The following is a 22553-nucleotide window of genomic DNA, read 5'->3' on the forward strand; positions in this document are numbered from 1 at the left end:
GGTTACCGGAAGTGCCCCTCCCCCACACAAGTTATCATGTATAAAAAATGGTCACTGTGTCAAAGTTCTAACGTGGGCTACATAGTCTAACCAATTAAAGAATGCGCAAATGAAAACTCAGTGTTTAAGTCACGTCTTCCTAGATGCCCAGGTGTGCCCTTTCTAGAGCACCACAATTTAGGGGAAGTATCCCAGGACTATAAACTGGCCACATAGGAAGGACCTTCGTTTCATGCCTCACCCAAAGTAGCTCAGGAAATCTAATCGCCAGAGGCTGGAACACAAGGTAATGTAACCCCAATGGAAAGCTCAGTGTTCTCTAGAGAGGAGAGTTTGAGACAATTTGTCGAATAAAAGGACACAAAACAAAAGAAACTCTTCTCTCCAAATAGAATAGACAGTATGAAAAACAAAGGAAGGGTTTCCCACTGCACTTAGCATTAGCAGATGCTCACAAAATGAATTTAATTTGAATGAAATGTGATCTTGCTACAATGATAACTTTTTTGAGCTATATTTTGCCTAGCCAAAAAGAGAACAAGAGCCTCAAAGAACATTCTGTGACCTAAAACTTATCTTCTAAATTAAGGTCATGGTGAGGATTCCAATAATAAATGTGAAATTGAGGAAAAATGATCTCTTCAAAGGCAAAGTGTGAGTACAAACAGGTGGATGGGGTATTTGCACTTGCAAAAAGACATTGCTTTTTTTGTAATGGGCTCTTTTTGTGTGATTCAGTGTTTCATGTCATAGTTAACTTATTAAAACAGATAAAAATTAAAATACCCACAATTATTCTATGCAACTGAGATAGCAATGATAGGGATTTGATTGAAAACCTTTATCATCTCCAGTTTTCTAGTTTCTAGTCAAGTGGGAATATTATCAATGTTGGTTTTACTAATAACCTAAAATAGATGCCCAGCTAATGCACTCATTACTAGGTATATTCTTTCAGCCAGATTGGAGGTGAACTAAAACACCCTAGCTCATTGCACACTAAACATGTCCTACACTCTCCTTTGAGCTCCATAATGATCTTGCACTATGAATGAACTGGTGAACTTCTGAAGGGAAAATTATTTGTCTTGGCTAAAAGGCCAGTTAATGGGATTGTCATTTGTTTAACAGAGAGTGATAGGATGAAAGTTCAGGTCTGCCGGTTTCTTGCTTTAGAGCTAGGTGGGCAGAGGACTCTATTTCATCAAATGAAGTAAAGCCCAGGGCTGCAAACTACTCTGTGTCCAGGATGAACCATGCAACAAAATGGGGAGGAAAAAAAGTGAGGTGATTAATCCATTTACATAAAGCTGGCCACTCATTATTTTAAAACTGTCATTCCGAGATTTTTATCATGAAATGGAAGAAATAGGAGATGGTAAAGGGCTTTTGTGTGAGTGTTATGTCTGAAATGGATACAATTTGAATTTGCATCGTATGTCGATCAATTAGCTAAAAAATATTTTGCTGATAAAAATCCAAATTTTGAGGACAACTGACACAAATATTCATGCAATTCTTTGTTCCTTTTTAAAAACACTAGTTGGACTTCAATTTTGAGAGTCTAAATTTTGCAAAGAACTATAAAAAAAAATAGCAGGCGAAAGAAAAAACTCAGCTTGTCAGAATCTAAAAAGTTTGACTTTTCACCACGTGTATTGAGAGGGCAAGCTTGAAATACACAACCTAGAAAAAAAAACAAGTAAGAGATGTGTGGAGAAATTATGAGGAATTTGTCATTGCTCAAATCTGATGCAACTTTGGGCTGAGTTTAATATTTATTTGCTAGAGGTATGCTTGTAGTGGGACAGAGAATAAGAGATAGGTACCTAGAATTTATTGAGCATGAGATTTTTTAAAAATCCATTTTTGTAAGGCTATTTTTCTTCTGCAATAAATGATTAGGAGAGTGGGAGAGAAAACTTAAAATTGGTGTCAAACTCTTTATTCCATCCATTTGGGATTAGCCTGAAGATAAATGTGTCTGTTTATAAGGTAGCACCTCTGATGAAGTTGAAAGATGGAGAGGAAAAAAGTATCATGCAGGCAGAAGTTTGTGACAATTTAACAGAAATCTTAACTATGGAGTTTGTCAAGTTGTAATGGACTATCAATGAATTTTTATTGTCTGAGTTTGAGGTACAAACTGATATAGTCTAACCAATTTCATGAGAAAATAAATGTTACAAAATGAGAATGTATCACTCCTTCCTACCTCAGATTTACAGATCAGGGTTTTTCTCATCTGTTAACAGAACATGATAACCTAAAACATTGATCTCTGTCATCTTTGGGGGCTTACATTAAATTTCAGTTGTATTATTACACTAGTGGGCTGTTTCTCCCTGTTCCCACATTAGTTGGTGAGAGTCTATCAGTACTTGTCATGGTCAGGTTCATGTGTCAACTTGGCCAAGTTGTGGTTGGGCAAGTGCTGGCTTGTCTGTTGCGATGAGGACATTTCATAGAATTAAATCATGGGCATGTCAGCTGCATCCACAGCTGATTCCATTTGTAATCAGCCAAAGGGGAGTGTCTTCTGCAATGAGTGATGCTTAATCTAATCACTGAAAGCCTTATAAGGAGGATTCAGAAGAGACAGGTTCTTCCTGCTTCAGCTGGCGAGCCTCTCCTGTGGAGTTGGTCCAGACCCTCCATCAGAGTCGCTGGCTTCACTACCTGCCCTGCAGATTTTGGACTCTATGTTCCCACGGTCATGTGAGACACTTTTATAAATTTTATATTTGTGAGTCTTCCCTGTTGAGTCTGTTTCTCTAGAGAACCCTAACTAATACAGTACTCATACCCCACACATTTTTTTAAGACAGCAGCTTCAATACAGCTTTTCAAAAATATTCCATCTTTTTACCAAGCATTGGGTTGACGTAAGAGGTGTGATTTGTAGACTAGATGGCAGGCATAAAGGCAGACTTCCATCTGCTCCCTCATTTCTAATTACTCCTCCTCTTGTTTTTAGTTGGAATGCTTGATGCAAAGACATGATCTTTGCACGTGTTAAATGACTGGTTGCCTCAGGCAAAACCACACATGTAACTTTGGTGACTTTCTAAAAGATGATTTCAAGAGAAAAGCAATACAGTAGGAAATATGTGCACGTAGTTTTGTGCAGTTTGGTGGTTTACAAATATAAATTTGAAATATTCCAGTTTTTATGAACCAATAGACCAGGCATGTGATATTATAAATTATGTGAAACCTGCTGGACCTTCTTGAGTATGTGTCCATAATAGAAAAGACTAGAAGAAATCTGCTATTTCCATAAGAAATTTTTTTCACATGATTCCCTACATATTAGTGCTTTTTGTTTGCAAATATGTTTCTGTTCTACTCTTTATTTTTATAAATCTATCCTGTGCAGCAATTACAGCAGAATCCTTTACGTCCTCTAGACACCCTTCTTTGAAATTGAAGTGGCTCTCTATTTGCTTTTTTCTACCTGTTCCCAATGGTTTCAGTCTAATCCTTTTCCATTTGGTTCTTAACTTTGTTTCCAGGTTTAGCAGAACACACTCTTTGAGGGGCAGATGCTCTATGTTTCATCATCACTCTGGTAGTTGGACAAACCATTTAGAAAATAGTTGCTAGCTGAGGTTTATATTAAGTAAGTCTGTCAATTTTAAGAAGCAAGTCCATTACATGCTTATTTCCTCCTAAGCTTCGAAGCAAGGACAGACTACTCTGAATGTCAACTCCAATGAGTTGGCAAGAAATAAGATTAGGTTATTGAGCAGCATAGTTTTTTAGTTCTTCTTAGAACAGGGATGCCCATAGGAGCGATGGTTTATTGCCTTGGATTTTATTTGGCTACTGCCTCCTGAGTGCTTAACTATTCAAATCAAAACACAATCAGCATCTTGTCAAATGTAAAATACGCTACAACATTCTCGTGCAGAATTGGTACACAGCAGCATCTAGAGCAGTGCTTTCCTAATTTTCTTTTGATTGAGGGGCCCCTTTTAATATATTTAAAGTAAAATATTTCACATGATGTAAGCTATTTCTAAGATATTATTGTTTTTCCTACCTGTGGGGTTGAAAAAATATTTCAACCTGTTCACAGGTTGAGAGGAAATCTCTATAAGTGATAGATTTTATGACCCCCCCCCCAAACTCCTCACCATCAGTGATCCCCACAGGCACTAAAAAAATCACCCAGACTCCACAAATGCAGTACCAGGAAAGGACCTTACTGAATTCTTTCCTAATCAATAACAGATATCACTAAAATTATCTGAGCCTGACAACTTGTTTTAAAGGTCAGAAGAAGACAGAAAGCTATCACTTAAGGAGTTTTACAATAGGAGAAGTGGGGCTGGGGGTGGGTACAAGATAAACTTATACCATTCAGAGGAATATTCTGTGAAGACTTTTGCATCACTTGGACCATCTTCCAAATTGTCTTGCTGTAAGTGTAATGAATTAAAGTTAATTCAGGATTTTTAAATCAGTAGCAGTTGGTTCAAAATCCCATCACAAGCTCTTATTCTCCTGTTCCCCAAACTTTTAACAGAGGCCTCAGCTGCAGGACAGGGAAAGGAAAATCTCTTTGCCATGACCGTAAGGATGTCTTGCAAACTAGTCAGCCCCTAACTCCCAGTTTCTCTCTTTAGGTTCCAGGGATAGATATTTTTCCAGTACTTTCTGAGCCAGGAAAGCCAAGAAATTAATCTATGGCTTGTCAGAGTGGGTGTTCCGGGTGGACTCTCATGCTCTGGGTAATGCCACCACTCCACATTTGAGTTGCCCCCCACATCCCCAGTGGCACTGCTAGTGACTAAGAGACTTCAGCTCTTATCTTTTGTCTGGGACACAGTACATCGGTCACTCTGCTTGTCAACAGGCTTCAAGGTCCCAGGGGTTCATCCTTTCTTCTGCTCTGGCAGGGGGTGAGAGCGGACTGCAGAGCCCCATGCACTCTTGACTTCCTTTCTTCCTCCCACTCTGATGTCTCCCTTCACTGAACTCCAAGCTTCCTTTATATAAGGGAGGGATGGGGTGACGCTATTACAAAGCCAGTCCTGCCAGGTCACACAGACCTTCAAATCTCTATCTCATCCCCAATTCATCAATTTATCTCAGAATCTGAGAATCTCCATTTGCAGGGTACTAGTGATCTTTTAAGAAAATAGGGACCTAATTTCTGGGCAGAAAAGGAGAATAGTATACAGTGTTGGATGCTTCAGGTTTAAATCTGAGAAGATGAAGTATGGAGCTCCAATAACCCAGTTCAAATCTTAGCTCTGCTGCCTTCTAGCCATGCTTTATCTCATGTAGTAATTTATCTAATTTGTCTACGCCTAGTTTCCTCATCTGTAAATAAGAATTTACATCTGTAAATAAGAATGATAATGACCCTACTTCGTAGGATGATTGTGAGGATTAAATGCACTTAGAAGCATTGAGGCTTTGAAAAAAGAGTGGCTGATGCATAACTGTTCACTATTTGTTGGCAATTGTGAATAATCAGTTTCATTAACAGCTCACCAGTCATACTGCCAGACACCTGTCTTTGTGTTTTTGGTGCATCATACCAAAAATCCAGCAATTCAATTAGGGTAAAATGGCAAGATACCATTTAGCAAATTTCAGCACGCGCTTACCCAGACTTTACCCAGACTGCAATGTGGATAAATCTGGCACCTATCAGGTACATAACGTGCGTGGTGTCCTTAAAGGCAGTGCTGCTGTACGGGACTCCAGTCGTTTCATCACAGTTGGTCTTTTACAATAAGACTGTTGACCAACAGTCCAGGTGTTCCCCTAAGTTCAGGGCCTGGTATGTTCTCTTGTGAATGGCTATTTATTCAAATGATTATTTGAAACTTGTAAAACAATGTCAGGGTGGGAGAAGAATTTGGGGGGATTAGGCAAATAAGAGCATGGTAGTAGATTTCACGGAAGGGCAATTTGCGGATTAAGCTAAATGTATGCCTATTTCCACATAGTAAGAATTTACTCTCTTAAAACCTTTTGGAACCAAGGAATGAATTGCCAGATTAAAAGATTATAAAAGATAGCTGGCCTGAATTATCAGTTTTTCTAATACCAAAGTTCATAGAAAGAATATTAGAATTAAAAACCAGATTGTGCAGGCCAACAAGTTACTAAATCTAGCAGTCCACCACGGCAAAGGAATCAACGTTTGTTTTGCAAGTAAATGTAGTAGTCAGCTCTTGCAGGTTATCAGTCATCAACATAAGGAGGTACCCCATTCATCTCTTACTGCTCTTAATAACACAGGTATTTTATTAAAGAATATATTTATTTTTGTACTAAATCAGAATTTTAAATTTAAAATTGAAACGCTGTAAAAATTAATTTATACCCGTCAACAAATGTAAATAAAATTGTATAAAAAGAGATAAAAGTGACTATCCCATACATGCATTTCTTGAAATAAGATGATTTTTTTTTCTTTTTGTCTCCTTTTTTCCTTGGCTTCTCTTCTTTTCTTCTTTCTCCCATGTCAGACCACCTTCCCCACCACTTCTGGCCTTCCCTTCTCCAGGGAACTCATGTTAACGTCGTATGTACCTTTCCATGGTTTTCTTCAATGTCGTATGTGTACGCACATTTGTACATTTACAGGGTTTTAAAAAGTGGAATAGCTATTCTTTTTACTCGCTGCATACTAGCTTTTGGTGTGGATTTGCTATAATTTATTCAGCCCTACCCCTGTTGAAAGACATTTTTTCTTTCAGCAATTTTGTCCTTATGAACAATGCTACTGTAAATATTCTAATATGTGCACCAACACAACAGCTCGGAAAGAGTGTTGTTAATAGTTTCATTTTACAGATGAGGAAATTACGACTAAGGAAAGTTAGCAAATCTGAAATAACATACCATCAATCCTGTTTGACTTGAATCTCCTATTTTCCCTCACATTGTACCACATGAAACTATTTTGTTCTTATTCTGGCTTGAAAAGCTGATTTTACTTTTATTTTTCTAAATGAGTCTTCTCAAATACTATGTTTTATTACAGATTTAGGTCTTTGGGGGAAAATATGATAAACTAGAATTTCAAAGCAATACCTTCCAATACAGGATACCTCAAATCGTCAGGTAAAGCCTAATGAGCATCACTTTTCTGGGTTGGGGACTCTAGATTGTCTTGTCCATCAGTAGACCTCCTCTGATCAGCTCACGTGAAACCACTCTTGGAGCTTACTGAAGGGGAACTAACGGAGGTGGGGCTGGTGAGGCTGTGATCCCTGAGAAAGGGACGTACACAAAGGCTCCACATTTATCTGGATTATTTCCTGAGGAAATTTTTCAATTTTCTGTGGAAAGAAATAGAGACCAGGCAGAAAGTCATAGTGTTATTCGAGTCAGAATTCAGAATTCAGAATTCAGAGCTACCACAATGCCTGGGATGCACGGGTTAAAATCCTAGAGAAGAGGCAAGTGAGGAGACATAAGTTCCCCAAAATCTCTGAACAGATTCTCTGAAGTTATTTGCTGATTCCTAAGTTAGGCATCATGGCAACAAGATTCCAAAGGTCTAGCAGATGGCAGATTCTGGGAGGCCGAATGGAAGAGCAGAGATTTCTGCAGCTGCATGGTGCCAGGAAGTTAGTTGATGAATCGAGTGCAATTCCTGTTAAGTTAGAGGGGCTTTTGGGAAAAGCCCAGACTTTTCAGTTGCGATTATAAAGTGGCCGTAAACCAGGAATAAAGTCCACGGAAAAGTAGTAAGGGAAACACCTTAGAAGAAAAGACCATGGCTTAGGAGTAATAGTAAACTGAAATATACCAATCCCAAATGCTAAAATCAAGCATTACCTGGATAAAGCTGAGGTACAGTCCCTACATTCTTCCCAGAAGTAGAAACCTAACCTTTGTTCAAGGAAGATGACATCATCCAGAGCCTTTCCTGGTGTCATCTACAATGTCACATATCCAATAAAAACTACTAGCAGTTGCAACTGTCAAAAGAAAAACATTTTCAAAGACCATAGACACTTATTTACAGAAGATCCAGAAAACTGAGTTAAAATAACTATTATTAAAATGCTTTTAAAAATGGGGAAAAGATGTGAGATTTCTCTAGAGATTGATAGGAATCTACAAAAATAAATCAAAAGAAATTCTAGAACCTAAAATACTATATCTGAAATTAAGAAATTAATTTATGGTGTTATTCGTTTAGACACAGCAGGACAGCATTAGTGGCCTGGAAGGCAGAAAAAATGAATGAAAAATAAATAAAAACCTAAAACACGTGGTAAATTGTACAGTGTCTAACAAAAACAGCACTGTCTAATAGAAATCAAATATAAGCAACAAATTAAGACACATATAATTTAAAAAATTTTAGTGGCCACATTTTAAAAAGTAAAAATAAAAAATGAAAATTAAATTTAGACTGTATTTTATTTAACTCAATATAGCCAAAATAATATTCCAATATATAATCAATTCCAATATGTAATTAAGTGCAAGTAAATGACACATGACAGTCAAAATGGACTGGATTTACCCTTACACTTGAATGAATAAAGACCCAGATGAAATATACAAACATAGCTTTTAAGATATGAGGCTTTTTTCTCTTCTTTTTTTCCCCATCACATAGTTGTATATTCATCATCATGATCATTTCTCAGAACATTTGCATCAATTCAGAAAAAGAAATAAAAAGAAAACAGAAAAAAAATTCGTACATACCATATCCCTCACCTTGTGTTGATTGGTTTTATTAATAAAAATTTTTTAAAATTAAAAAAAAAGAGTGCTGCCCATCAAAAAAAAAAAGATGTAAGACTTCAAACCGAGAAGGACAGTGATCCCAGAAAAAGAGACCACAGATGAGACAAGCCTTTGATTGCCACAGGTTACTGCTGTGAGAGTTTCTGGGCCACAGCACAGGCAAGGGGAACTCAAGGACCTGTTTGAGTATTTCATCCTCTGGGAACAGAGTAATACTTAATAGTCAGTGGCTAAACTCGTTGAAGAAGGTTAGCTCCATATCCTTGTAGTATATCATCTGCCAATATTAAGACTAAAAGATTCTGACTGACGTGTTACATGGTAGGACCAGTGGATTCTGTGTTTGTGTCTATTCCAAGCCTTCTCTGCTGTAAAGTGGGCCACTTGGTCTGAGAAACTGTTATTCAGGGTCCTGTGGTGGTAAATCACATATACTGTGAGCCTCTGGATAATGGTGCTGACTGAGCTTGAGGGCAAGAAAGGCAAACCAAAATCCAACATGCAAGTTGACTCTAGACAGGAATAGTCGCTGCTGTTTCCAGGATGGAAAAGGTATAAACAAATTAGCACCAAGAGGTTGAGGGGTCTCTTCAAAGGATGGTGTTACATTGAGGGCCATTCAGCAATGGCAGTAGCTAGACTAGACTTGGTGAGATGGAACTCATAGTTTGGGTCCATGCATCATCTCCATTTCTGCTACCTTGACTACTTCATCCATGGCTCTATTATGCATGCCGTGGAGTAGCTGCCAATGGAAGCTGGCTCGCAACCTGTTGACCTAGCTCTTTAATGTCTTTTCTGCAGTAGATGCTCTCTGGCAGATCTTAACCTGTGGTATGAACATCCTCACACTTTATGCCCACTCCCAAAGGACCGTTGTCACCAATCTTCTAATCGTGCTCCTTCTAGGCTCTGATCAATGAGGTCAGTTGTTTCCACTGTTCATGAATCCCTGTAACTTCTTACTTCAGGCAGTTGTCCTGTCTACCAGGGTGAGTGGCCAGGTGGACCACAGGCAGCTGTGTTGTGTAGGAGGTTTCCTCTCACTGCTTTCACCTCTGAATGGGGCTGAAAAACAGCAGCAATAAATATTAAGTTCACAACAAAATAATGAGAAAATCTGTCCAAGAACAAAGTCTATCAGGTTCAGTTGGCATGAATTTTAAGGTGCGACTGCAGGTAAGACCATGAAATCGTCTGTACACTTTTAAGATCTTGGTGAAATTGGTTAGCTGAGGTAACATCCCCAGAGGTACACTTATGAAATTGAGTTCTGAGCCTGTGAGGCTAAGGACCAGGTTCTAGAATGTGTTGACTCAATGTACAAGGGAGGAAGGCAGGCTTGGGAGGCAACTTGACAGCAGCCTGCAAGCTGATATGTCCCAATCTGGCCTTAGGCTTCTGTGAAAATGAAACCATGTTCATAAATAGAAAGAAGACACAGACACCTACAGCGATATGCATCATAATGGATGTTTACAAGTAAGTGATACAGGGGCCCAACAGAGGAAAAGATTCTGTTGGTTCGAAGGACCTACAAAGACATCATGCGGATGGTAGCATTTGAGCTATGCCTAAAAGGATGCCACAATCATCTACAGGCAATGATGGAATGGTTGAGGTTGCAGACAGACAGACGGTAAAGATGGGACCATTCCATTTGCAGAGAGAAGTATTACTTGGTTAAGTCAAATGTTATTTTAAGCCAATGACACACTATGTTCAGGAGAAGCTAGGAAGCTCTCTGCTCTAAAGCTACTGATTTTATCATTAATGATGCAAAGGGGTCTTTTGTGAATGGCTTCCCTTGGTCATCCCTGGAACCATTGTGGTTTGCGGAGAAGTGGAGGAGAATTTGTTAAGGAACTACAAATTCTGCAACTCACATGATTCCTTAAGGAAATTCCAACCATTGCCCAGGAAGTAGATACAACAGGAAAGATTTTAATTAGTAACAGAGGCAAATGTTTATTATATATTCTTATTATATAATAATACAATAATTATAATACAATTATATAGTACTACATATATTATTAATAGATATTCTTCTTAATTTTTAACTATAAGGGTAGAAATTTCATGGTCAGTCCATGAAGGAGGTGTCACTTTAGGGAAAGGATCAACCATTTACCAAGTTCCTCAGCTTTAGGTCAAGTGATTTGGGGCATGTATTGTGGCCAAGCCTTGTGGGGTGGGATTTTATGGTGGAACAACTCCCAAACTGTCTGAAATTCTCACAATGTTGAAGGATCTCCTGAATTTTCCTGAGGCTTCCACAAGCATCTTTCTAGGGAAATAGTGTAGAGTCATAGTTATGAACCTGTACTCTGAAGTCAGACTAGCAGGGTTTAAACTTCTTCCTTGAATTCTTAGCAGTATCAACTCAGGGAATTTTCTTAACCTCTCTGAGCCTTGATTTCCTCCTCTTTAAAATGGGATCATAGCCGTACCTACCTCATAGCATTGCTGAGAGAATGAATCAGGGGAATCTATGTCTGGCATTGCCTGGAAGATGTAAGCTGGCTGTGAGACTTTGAGCCAGAGCTGACGGAGAGCTAAGAAAGCCTTTGGTTCCAGACCTGGATATGAAGATGGTAACATGAAGTCAAAAGTCAAGGAGATTTTTAGGCTGGGTGAGGACCAAGACCAGGGAAGTGCTTCTGCTTTCGTTTTCACACACACACAAACACAACTTATTAGCCATGGCTCCTTTTAACTTTATGCCTATAACCTAAACGGCTGCTTTGTTTACCTCTTTTTTTTTTTTTTGCCTCTCTTGCTCTGCTGAGCTTCTCATTCCTTATCCAAGAAGGATAGAGAAAACAACATACTCAAATGCTGGAATGGGGTCCTAAAAACTGAATACTGACCACTGAATTTGGTAATATGGAACTCAATTCAGTCATCAATCCCCCTTGTACCGATTCCCTCACCACCAATGGCTCTTGCTAAACTCATTGAGTTCTCCTGGCAGTTCAACAAGCACTTCCTCATCTTGGTCAACCACCCTGAAGCTTCAGACATTGTCAACTACCCCTGCTGCTCTGAAGCTCTCTTCCTGTCTCTGATGTGCCATTCTCTCCTGTTCTGCTCTAACCTCTCCAGCCTCTCGTTCTCCATCTGCTTTGGGTGCTCCTCCATCCCACTCCTTCAGTGCCCACCTTCCCCAGGGCCCTTCCTCACCTTACCTCTCTTTGAACTGTGTGGCGTAATCTGGATTTTTCACCTACATTCAGGTTGTTTGGTGTATTTAAATCTCTGGCCCAGGCTTCTCCTCCAAATTCCAGACCATCTACCAGATAATGCCACATGGGTGCTGCAGCATTGCCACCTAAGGATTTCCAAATTATATTTCTATCTGAACTCAGCATCTTCTCACCTACCCTTCATTTCTTCTTCATGGAAGGTCACATCTGTTTACCCAAGAAAAAGCCTGGGCATTATCTGACCTATTCCCTCTGTTTAACCTTCCACAGTCAGTCATTCAGTCTCCCATGCATCCTGCTTGGGAATATTTTTATCTCAGCTCCTCTTTTCCAACCGTAGCTCTCATAAAACATTTGTCTTACGTTCCTTCCTTTGGAGCATCCTTCTCCAATCCACTTTCACGCTCTTTCAAAGTACTCTTTCCAAACACAGACTGGGTCGTGTGCCTGTCCTATGCAAGTTTTGTGCCTCCTCATTGCTCACCTACATTTGGAAATGTGCATTCCTTTGTACAGCCCACACGCCTTTCGATGTGGTTCTTGCCCTGTTGGGCAGTTTCATTTCTTGCCCCCTTGCTGAAACTTTCCATTTCAGTAATAGTACAGTCTTTATAGTTTCTCAGATATAGTGTGCTCCTATAAGCCTCTATGCCTTTGCATCTTTATTTTCTTTGCTTAGAATGGTATTTGCCTTCCGTTCCCACATGTCTTCCAGATACGTCTGCCTGTCAGCGGACCCTCAAATACTGCCCTGGAAAACTGCTCCCTTCTTAATGGAGAAATTTATGAGGATCCTTCTCCTTTATTTCTGCTGTACTGCAGACCTCCTTACATGAGCTAATTTGCCTTATTTTTTGATCTGTGTTTGTGTAAGTCCTCATTAACTCCCGGATGGAGGGCTCTTTATGTTGAATTCAAACTTGATTCAATTGCACCTCAACACTCAGTATATTTTGAATAAATAAGTGAAAGCTGGTGCTGCTGGCTGGCCTCTCCACCACTGGCTCACGAATCAGTGGGCTCATAAATCGCTGGAGAAGCATTAAACATGCAGATTCCAGGGATCCTCCCAGGAAATACTGAATGAGAAGGTCTGAGTCGAACCCAAGAATCAGATTTATTCCAAGCTCCCCAGTTCATTCTTACAAAACCAGCAGAAAACACTGAGAAATCACTAAGGCAAATCATCTCAGATGGATGGATGTCTTCTCTTGTTCTCAAAGATACTTTGTTCTCAACTTTCTCATGGAAACATCTGCATCTGTTTGTAGTACCAAGATCCTATGATATCACAGAGATTTAGCAGGGTCGCAATCGTCCATAGATAACTAGCTGCTGATGTAAGTCACACGTGTATAATTTCTGTGGGTATTTCAATTAAATTCTGGGTTCCAAGATGCAAGCTTTGGGCTTTTTCATCCATGTCCATGCAGTCTCAGGATGGTTCAGCAGGTGGCAGCATGCCCTCAGGAAATGATGGCACTGGCACGTAGACAGCTACAGGGTGACAGAATTGCACTCTCTTCTGAGTTGAACAATAGAAGTCTGTAAATGCTGCTAAGACTGTTTTCATAGTGGAAAACCCCATGTATCTAGTTCATTTAAAAGCAAGCTTTACCTTCTATCTTAGCTTTCTAGGGCTGCTGTAATACAGCCCCACAAAGTGGTTGGTTTTGAACAAGGGAAATGTGTTATCTCTCTCTGTTCTGGAGGCCAGAAGTCCAAAATAGAGGTGTTGGAAGTCAAGGCCCTTGCTCCATCTAAAACCCATAGGGGTGAATGCTTCCTTGTCTCCTCTCGCTTCTGCTGTTTTCTGGCAACCCTCAGCCTTCCTTGGCTTGCAGCTGCAGCACTCTGCTTCTTCCATCCCCTACCCTTATTAGAAGGACGCTGGTCATATTGAATTAGGACCCACCCTACTCTTGTATTCACATCTTCAAAGACCCTCTTTATAAAGAAGTGTGCATTCACAGAATCGGGGCTGAGAACGTAAACGTATCTTTTCAGAAAACACAGTTCAACACATAATAACTTCTCAGGGTGCTAAAGTTGATCTTTTAAGAAAAAAATGCATCCACTATGGGATTTGCCTTTTTTAAGGTAAAACTGTCATCTCTTGACCAAGACGGGCAGAAATTGTTTGCGGCCTTGTTTTCCCATGAAATGAAAAGCCCCCATGGAGAGCCTGACATAACACATCTTTATTGATCATTTGAGACTAAATGGGAAGGCTGGGTGCAGGTTTTGAAAGATTTTGTGATGTTTTGAGGGGCTCCTAAAGCAAAGTGGTTGGCAAAATCTAATTCCCAGGATAATGCCACATTCAGGGGTCTGAGGACAATGAGAACGTGGGGGAACTTGTGCAGTGCAGGCAGGCAGCTGTCAGCCAGCGCTGAGTGAGTGCTTCCATGCAGGACTAAAGGAACTTTGCTATCAGACCTTCCAGGTTTCCAGAAAGGTTGGTTGTTTTTATGTGAAGTGTCCCAAATTCTCAAATATTGGCAATTAATTCAAATAATTTGCCAAAGGATAAACACATACAACTGTGAGCATAATTCAACCTCTGCCTGCCACTGAGCAGCTCCTGTGTTCCAGAAAGAGTTTGTAAGGGCAGAAGTCAAGCAGGAAGGGGCTAGAAAGGGGCCCTGGGACTCAGGCCACTGCTGCATTTAGCTTTGGGTTTTCTTCTAATAAAAGCACATTTAAGTAATCTCAAGAATGCTTGTCATCACAAGAGACTGTGGATTTTTATGGAAGTATTGTTTTCCTTAAAGAGAGTTCCCAAAATGAGTGTTCACTCTTTAAATGTTCCTTAGAATTATTTTCTTTTGCTTTGTTGACAGGGAATTCTACTTGTGCATAGACATATTTCTATAAATAATAGCTGGCATAATATTTCTAGGTGGCTCATATAATTTTTTTTCAGTGTTGGAAATTTATTCATTAATTTTTTTTGTTTATGAAAGTAATACTTGCCTACTGGGGGCAAGTGGAGGTGAACCTCAAATGTTCTATAAAGATATAAAGTAGAAAAGCAATGCCCCCTAATATTGCCTCCCTTCCTTTTTCCTACCTCTATCACTGAAAAGTTTTTACATATGTTCTCTATGCACATCAAAACATATAAATATGAAATACATATGCAAATCTAAGCACTCATCATTTGTTCCGCAAAAATGGATAATACTGGTTTGTAATCCTCTTTTCCACACAATAGGATCATTTGATAAATCAATTGCTCTATTGATTGGATTCTTTCTCTTGGAAGTAGTAATCCAGAATAGACAGCTAATCTGTGTTTGAATTGTGGCCCCACCACTTACCAGTATTGGCAGATGACGTCCTAGTCTTTTCCCCCTCTTTAATGGAAATATGTCCATTTTTTTCACAATTAAATGTAAGGCTGCCCTTGGTTTAATATGTAATATATTTTTGACACGTTGAGGAAGTGTTCACTTATTTTTAACAAAATGATTGATTTTATTTTAAAATCATGGATGAACATCAGCTTCTTGACATCTATTAAGATATATATGATTAAAAAATCTTTTGACTTCTTAATATGGTGAATTATCTTAATGGATTTGTTGTTAGGGATCTATCCTTGTGCTTTAGTATGAGCTCTGTGTCATCATAGCTTATTTTTCTTCTAGTGTTTTACTCGATTCTCTTTCATAGAATGTAAGGTTGACCTGCAGTTTTCCTTGTTTTATTGTTTATCTATTATTTATTTATTATTTATACTGGCCTTATAAAATTGACTTTGGATGGCTTTCCTTTTTTCTCTGGAACATTTAAAATAGCTTCCGCATAATTTTTATTCAATAATCTGAAATGAATTTTTATAACTGGGCCTGGGGGCTTTTCGGGATTAAGCTTCTGGACAACTTTCTCTTTTTTTTATCTGTAGAAATCATTCTCAATGTGTGGGTCATATTATCATCACTTGGAGATTTCTTTTTTAAAATGCTTTTGCTCAAGCTGCACATATAAGCATTAAATCAGAATCTTTGAATGAGTGCATGTGCTAATTTTGTTTTGTTTAGTCTTTGTTTTTAAACGAATCTTATTCCTTCTCTATGATTATAATATGTAGTTAGAATTGAGAGATGCTGCTTAGAGCTCTCTCTTTAATCAATTTTAACAAATGTCTGTTTGTATTTAGAAATCCATCCACTTCATCCATGTTCAGTTTAGTTGATTTTTTCACACTGCTGAATAAATCTATATATATTTTATTCATGATGTAGAATTTTCTTTTCCAAGTTAGATTTGTCAGTGGTTGATCTAGTTCTAAATGTATAATCACAGCTGGTATTGATGTTATCAATTCTACTTTAAAAAATTTCTAGTTTGTTATTTACTGGTTTGAAATTTTTATGTACCCCAGAAAAGCCATGTTCTTTGAACTCTAATCCAATTTTGTGAAGGCAGACCTATTATCTGGATAGGATCTTTTTGTTTAACTTGTTTCCATGGAGATGTGACCCATCCAGTTGTGGGTGGGAACTTTTAATTAGGTGGTTTCCATGGAGATGTGTCTCCACCCATTCAAGGTGGGTCTTAAGCTGCTTCCTGGAGTTCTTCAAGAAGGAAACAGTTTGGAACAGCTGACACAGACAGAGACATTTGGAAATGCTGAAAGAAAATGTCCCTGGGGAAGCTGTTTGAAAACAGAAGCCAAAAGACCAGCAGATGCCAGTCACATCTTCCCACCTGACAGAGGTGTTCCATGCCATCAGCCTTTCTTGAGTCAAGATATCTTTCTCTGGTTACATTTCCTTGGATTTTTATGGCCTTAGAACTGTAAACTCATAACCTAATAAATCCCCTTTGTAAAAGCCAACCACTTTCTGGTATATGGCATTCCTACAGCATTAGCAAACTAAAACAGTGGCTATCTTTGCTTAAATTTTTCTTCTGCATTCCTAATGCTTCTATTTTTATCTTTTTTTAAATTAACTTGGGTGTTTAGTTCATTTACTTTGTTTTCTTTTTTACCTTGAAATGTAAATGTTAACTATAAATTTGGCTCTCTACTTAGCTTTAGCCATATCCTAGTTATAACCTGCAGGATTTAAAAATATTCATTGATCACACTTTTATTTAATGATTTAAGAGATTTGGGAGAAGCTAACACTAAAAGGATATTGGGTAGATCTATATTCATTAATAACTGTGGGATACGAAGTTCAAGGTTAAACAGCTAATAACCAATGCTCCACATTACATCTTAGAATTAATTACGCTATGGAAATCACTGCTTCTGTTGCTGCCAACCCCATTCCCACTCTGACTACAGGAAGAGGAAGAGTAAAAGAGAGCATGCCTACTGCTTGTTCTTGAGTCATTAGCTCTTGAATTAAAGCCCAGCAAGTAGGTTTCTGTTGGCATAGCCTGGATCATGTGCCTGGACCCAAATTGGAGGGGAAGAGGGAATCTTCATTTTTACCTTCTATAGTTGGGGGAAGTATTTCCAACCCATTAGGACTTGTAAGGTAGGGAATTCTCCACAGACATAAAGCAGCTCAGTTTCTGGAAAGCAAAAAATGAAAGAAATGTACATTATTGTTTCCTTAATGATTACCTCTACAATTAGAAAATAATATATCTAATATCTCTCTATAATAATACAATGTAACATAGTTATAGCATTACATTATAATACAAATATTATCTATTTCTAATAATATATAATATATTATAACATCTGAGGATATATCAAATATATCCCTCTATTTTTTGCTTCATTACCTGTAGCCTATACTTAAGGACTCTCTGCTACAAGAAATATAACTAAACTAACATAGAATAAAACCACAAAAGAAGCATCACTACAAATACACCAGAATGCTTAAAATTAAATGCCACATATTTGAGAAGATGTGGAACAATGGGAACTCTCAATCCCTCCTGTTGAGGGTGGAAATCAGCATCTTCTAAACCTGAACATATGCATATCTTATGACCCAGCACTCATTTCCTATAGAAATGTATGCATATGTGCACCAAAACGTCATGTACAAGAAGTTCAAAGAACAGTGTTCATGATAGCCTCAAACTGGAAATATGCAACTATCCATCAAAAGTAGAATAATGATATTTTTGAATATACTGAACTGTATATCAGTGGAAACAAATTAACTACATTGAACTGCAAAAACTTGGATGCATATGTAGAATGGAATGATTCCTAAATGTTGTGTTAGTTAATTTTTTTTAAATTAATAAAAAAAAATGGAAATGCCATCAAAAGATTCTCTTGATGGGTCAAATATTATAAAGAACAATTAAAATTTTGAAAATAAAATCTTGCTTAATTAAAAAAAAAACTTCGATGAATTGCACAAACAATGGTCACTGAAAAAAGTCAGGCGCACAAAATATTTTCTGTGGGATTCTTTTTATATGAAGTGGGATTTCTATGGGATTCTTTTTATATAGAAGCAGGCAAAACTAATCTAAGGGGTTGGTATTCAAAATAGTGGATGAGGTAGGATTAAGAGGGAACCTGGAGAGAAGCTTAGGAGGATTTGTAATGTTCTATTTCTTGATTTGGACTATATGGATATTTCATTGATTATTGTGCAAGATAAATCTCTCTAAAACTTTGTGGTTTAAAAAGACAGTAATGATTTATTAACTCACATATTCTATGGATTAAGAATTAGAGAGGGGACAGTGAGGACAGTGCACCTTTGCCTCATAATGAGTGGGGCTTTAGTTGGAAGGTTTAAAGGCTGTTTTAGTTTGCTTTATCTGCCAGAATGCAATATACCAGAAATGGAATGGTTTTTAAAAGGGGGGGTTATTAAGTTACAAGTTTACAGTTCTAAGGCAATAAAAATGTCCAAACTCAGGCATCCAAAGAAAGATATCTTAACTCAAGAAAAGCCAGTGGATCCAGAATACCTCTGTCATCTTGGAAGGCATGTGGCTAGTGTCTGCTTGTTCTTTGGCTTCTGGTTTCAAACAACTTGCCCAGGGATGTTTTCTTTCTGCATCTCCAAATGTCTGTGTCTGTGTCAGCTCTGAGCATTTTCCAAAATGGTTCCCTCTTAAAAGACTCCAGTAAACGGATTAAGACTCACTTTGAATGGGTGAAGATACATCTCCATAGAAACCACCTAATCAAAAGATCCCACCCACAATTGGGTGGCTCACATCCCCATGGAAACAACTTAATCAAAATGATCCCACCCAAATAATAGGTCTGCCTCCACAAGGTTGGATTAGGGTTAAAAGAACATGGCTTTTCCAGGGGATATAACAGCTTCAAACCAGCACAAAGGCTGAGACCTGGAATCACCTGAAGGCATGACTGGGATGGGAGACTCTGTTCCCAAGGTGGCACACTCACAGGGCTGGCAAGTTGGGGCTGGTGAGTTGGTTCTTCTCCCTGGAGCTGCTTGAATGTCCTTACAAGGTATCTGCTGATTTCCTCCCAGAGCAAGAGATCCAAGAGGCCAAGGCAGAAGCTATAATCTTTTATGACCTAGCCTTGGAAGTCACATGGTGCCACTTTTGTAGCAATCTAGCAAACACAGGCCATTCAGTGTTCAATATGGAGAGGAGGACACAAGGGAGTGAATGCCAAGGGGTCCAATTTCTTGGGACCACCTTGAAGGCCAGCCAACGCTAAAGTGCTCCCTTTCTGTGTTCTTCTATTTGTATGCTCTACAGCAATAAAAGGTTTACTTGAAATAAGTTTTTATAAATATTCTTGTAAAATAGCCACATCAAGGCCATTGCCCATCAAAATGTACGTAATGTGGCAAAAGATACACCAAAAAGATGGCACAGTTTTAAATGTTTTCATTATTGTCACGATAAGAATAAATCTAAGTGAACTATAAATTCATCACCAGTACCTTAAGAAAACCAGCAAAGCATATCTAAGGAAAGCAGGATAAGGAAAGTGTAAAGATAATACCAGGATTTGGAATGATTGCATTGTGTAGGGGTTAAGTGCATGGATTCTGTGATCGGACTGCATAACTTGAAGCTCATCTCTGCTGTTTCTTCTGAGGCAAGTTACTCATGTTGTGTAAGTGTTGCGTACCTCAGTTTCCCCATCTATCAAACGGGGATAGAAATAGTACCCAACTGATGGGATCTTATGAGGATTAAATAAGTTATTGTTCTTATTTGGTTAATGGTTCTTTGAAAAAAATATATGATAAAAACCCAAAGACACAAATGCATTTATTGGCAAATAACAAAATACATAATGAATCACATAGAACAGTTGTGAACATTGTATGAAACAAATCTATAATACTTTAAAAGCATTTTAAAGTTCATTGTTTGTTAATATAAATAAAATGAACAAAATTAGCAAGAAAGCAATAAAGGTGCTCAATATAAATTCAAATATAGTGGAAAATTTTGTCAAAATCTGATCTTCAATAAAATTTTCAACCACATAACTTCTTCCCCATAATATTCTGCTCTCATATCTGTCTAATACTTTATTGTTTATAAGTTTCTTTTCCATTCTTTACCTCTTTATCCCTCTAAGCCTTCAGTGAGTCAGGCATGTAAGCATATTTTCCATTTTATAAGAAGTAAGCAGATTATCAGAGAAATGATTTGCTGACTGTCACAGGTTGATAACTCTCTGAGCCTAGATTCTGTTTAATATCTTATTTTACCACCTTCAATAGAAAATGCCAATTAAGACTTAAACTGCCATTAAAAGGTTTAATTTACGTTGCATATAACATCTTAGAGAGATTTTAGGTAAAAGCGTATAAGCATTTAAAAGTTCTGCCAATTGAAGTGTTAATTGAATTAATCCAGGATGATTCACCTTCTTTAGTGCCTGGAGTTCTTGAAGTTTAACTGTACCTAGTAATATTTTCAGGGGAAAGGGTTTTATGTCAACCTAAACAGCTGGCAGTTTACAAATTGTACTTGTTGACTTAAGTAACTGTGGTAGTTAGATTCAGTTGTCAACTTGGCCAGGTGAAGATACCTAGTTCTGCTGCTGTGGACATGAGCCAATGGTACGTGAACCTCATCTGTTGCTGATTACATCTGCAAACGGCTAGGAGGCATGCCTGCTGCAATGAATGATGTTTGATTTAATTGGCTGGTGCTTAAATGAGAGACTCAGCATAGCACAGCCCAAGCAGCTCAGCATTCCTCATCTCAGCACTCGCAGCTCAGCCCAGGCCTTTGGGATGCAGAAGGGAATCACCCGGGGAAAGTTGTTGGAACCCAGAGGCCTGGAGAGAAGGCCAGCAGAGATCATCTTGTGCCTTCCCGCATAAGAAAGAACCTCAGTTGAAAGTTAGCTGCCTTTCCTCTGAAGAACTAACAAAATAAATCCCCTTTTATTAAAAGCCAGACTGTCTCTGGTGTGTTGCATTCTGGTAGCTAGCAAACTAGAACAGTAACCCTAAGAATATGATTCACTAGACTGATCATTCTGTGCTTATAAAATAAGATAAATTTGATAATTCTCCATTATTTTACACTAGCGGAAAATGTTAGGTTTTTAAGTTGTAGGGAGCTACCCCCCCCAAACTGGGAGGAAAATCATCCCAAACTGGGCTATGGAAGGTGTTTGTTAGGCTTCACTTTTTTGAATTTCATTTAAAACTTCGTTTTTGCCTTTCAGGTCTTTTTATGTATTTCCGGTGCTATTCTTTCCAGTCGTACTGATTTTCCTAAGTTGAGAGAAGATTTCTGCATCCACAGAACCAAGCAGGACTATGGTTTACATTCTTCTCTGCATACTTCTTTACCCGGCAGTGCCTCAGCCCTGAGCAGTGTTCAAGAATAAACATGGTTCTTGATATAGGCTTGAAGAAGAGGTAACAAAAGCAAATATCACATGATCCCAAGCCTTTGAAAGCTAATATTTAGCAAGCTCTTGTGTTCTTCACTTTCAAAATATTTGTTTCTGGAAACAATGTGAGAACGAGTTTGTCAAGGGGAAGTCAAAGTGGACAAAAACTAATACTCAAATGTTTCCCTCCGTAGGTATCTAAGGAGGGGCTGTGATGTGCACACATCAAAGGGAATACCTACCTCACCTGTGGTTATTCCATGAACAACAAAGCCTGTGGCCCGAGAGTCACATTCTACACCTCAGTGACCCTTGGCAGAGGAAGGGAGACTTAGGGTTTTAGTACAGGATTTTTTTTTTCATATCGATGTATTAATATTAATTGCACTAAATAAAAGAATTTGGCACCAAGACAAAAGCATATGCTGCCCTATTTTCAATTGGGAGGCTTCAAATTCACTACTTTTAAAGGAAAACTAAAATCCTAGATGATAACCAAAAGAAATCCTGGCTACCAGATTTGGTTTTTGGTAAATGCAATGTTGAATGTTGATGGTTTAGGTTAATTAAAGGTCATAAACTTTAGGTTTACATCAACTTTCAATAATTAAAAAAAATTGAATGATAGAAGAAGCCCTACAGAACATTCTCTGAAACAAATTAAAGACATATTTAATGATAATTAAAGTTTGTTTAAGGATTGACATATTCAAGGATATAACAGGTACAGAGAGGTGGCCTATTCCCCTTTGCTATGAAATGCTAACATATTTTAACCATTGTTCTTAACAGTGAATGACCAAATATTTGTC

The 22553-nt window shown here is 38.2% G+C and overlaps 1 long non-coding RNA gene across 1 annotated transcript; it reads left to right on the plus strand.

Moving 5' to 3' along the window:
- The first annotated feature begins 558 nt into the window (after window positions 1-558).
- LOC143651657 (uncharacterized) lies at window positions 559-22084 on the plus strand. Its single transcript, XR_013160103.1, has 3 exons — window positions 559-654; window positions 21571-21766; window positions 21936-22084. It is a non-coding gene; the product is annotated as an uncharacterized LOC143651657 (long non-coding RNA).
- The last annotated feature ends 469 nt before the right edge of the window (window positions 22085-22553 follow it).

This window comes from Tamandua tetradactyla, chromosome 12 (assembly GCF_023851605.1).
Source record: "Tamandua tetradactyla isolate mTamTet1 chromosome 12, mTamTet1.pri, whole genome shotgun sequence".
NCBI lineage: Eukaryota > Metazoa > Chordata > Mammalia > Pilosa > Myrmecophagidae > Tamandua > Tamandua tetradactyla.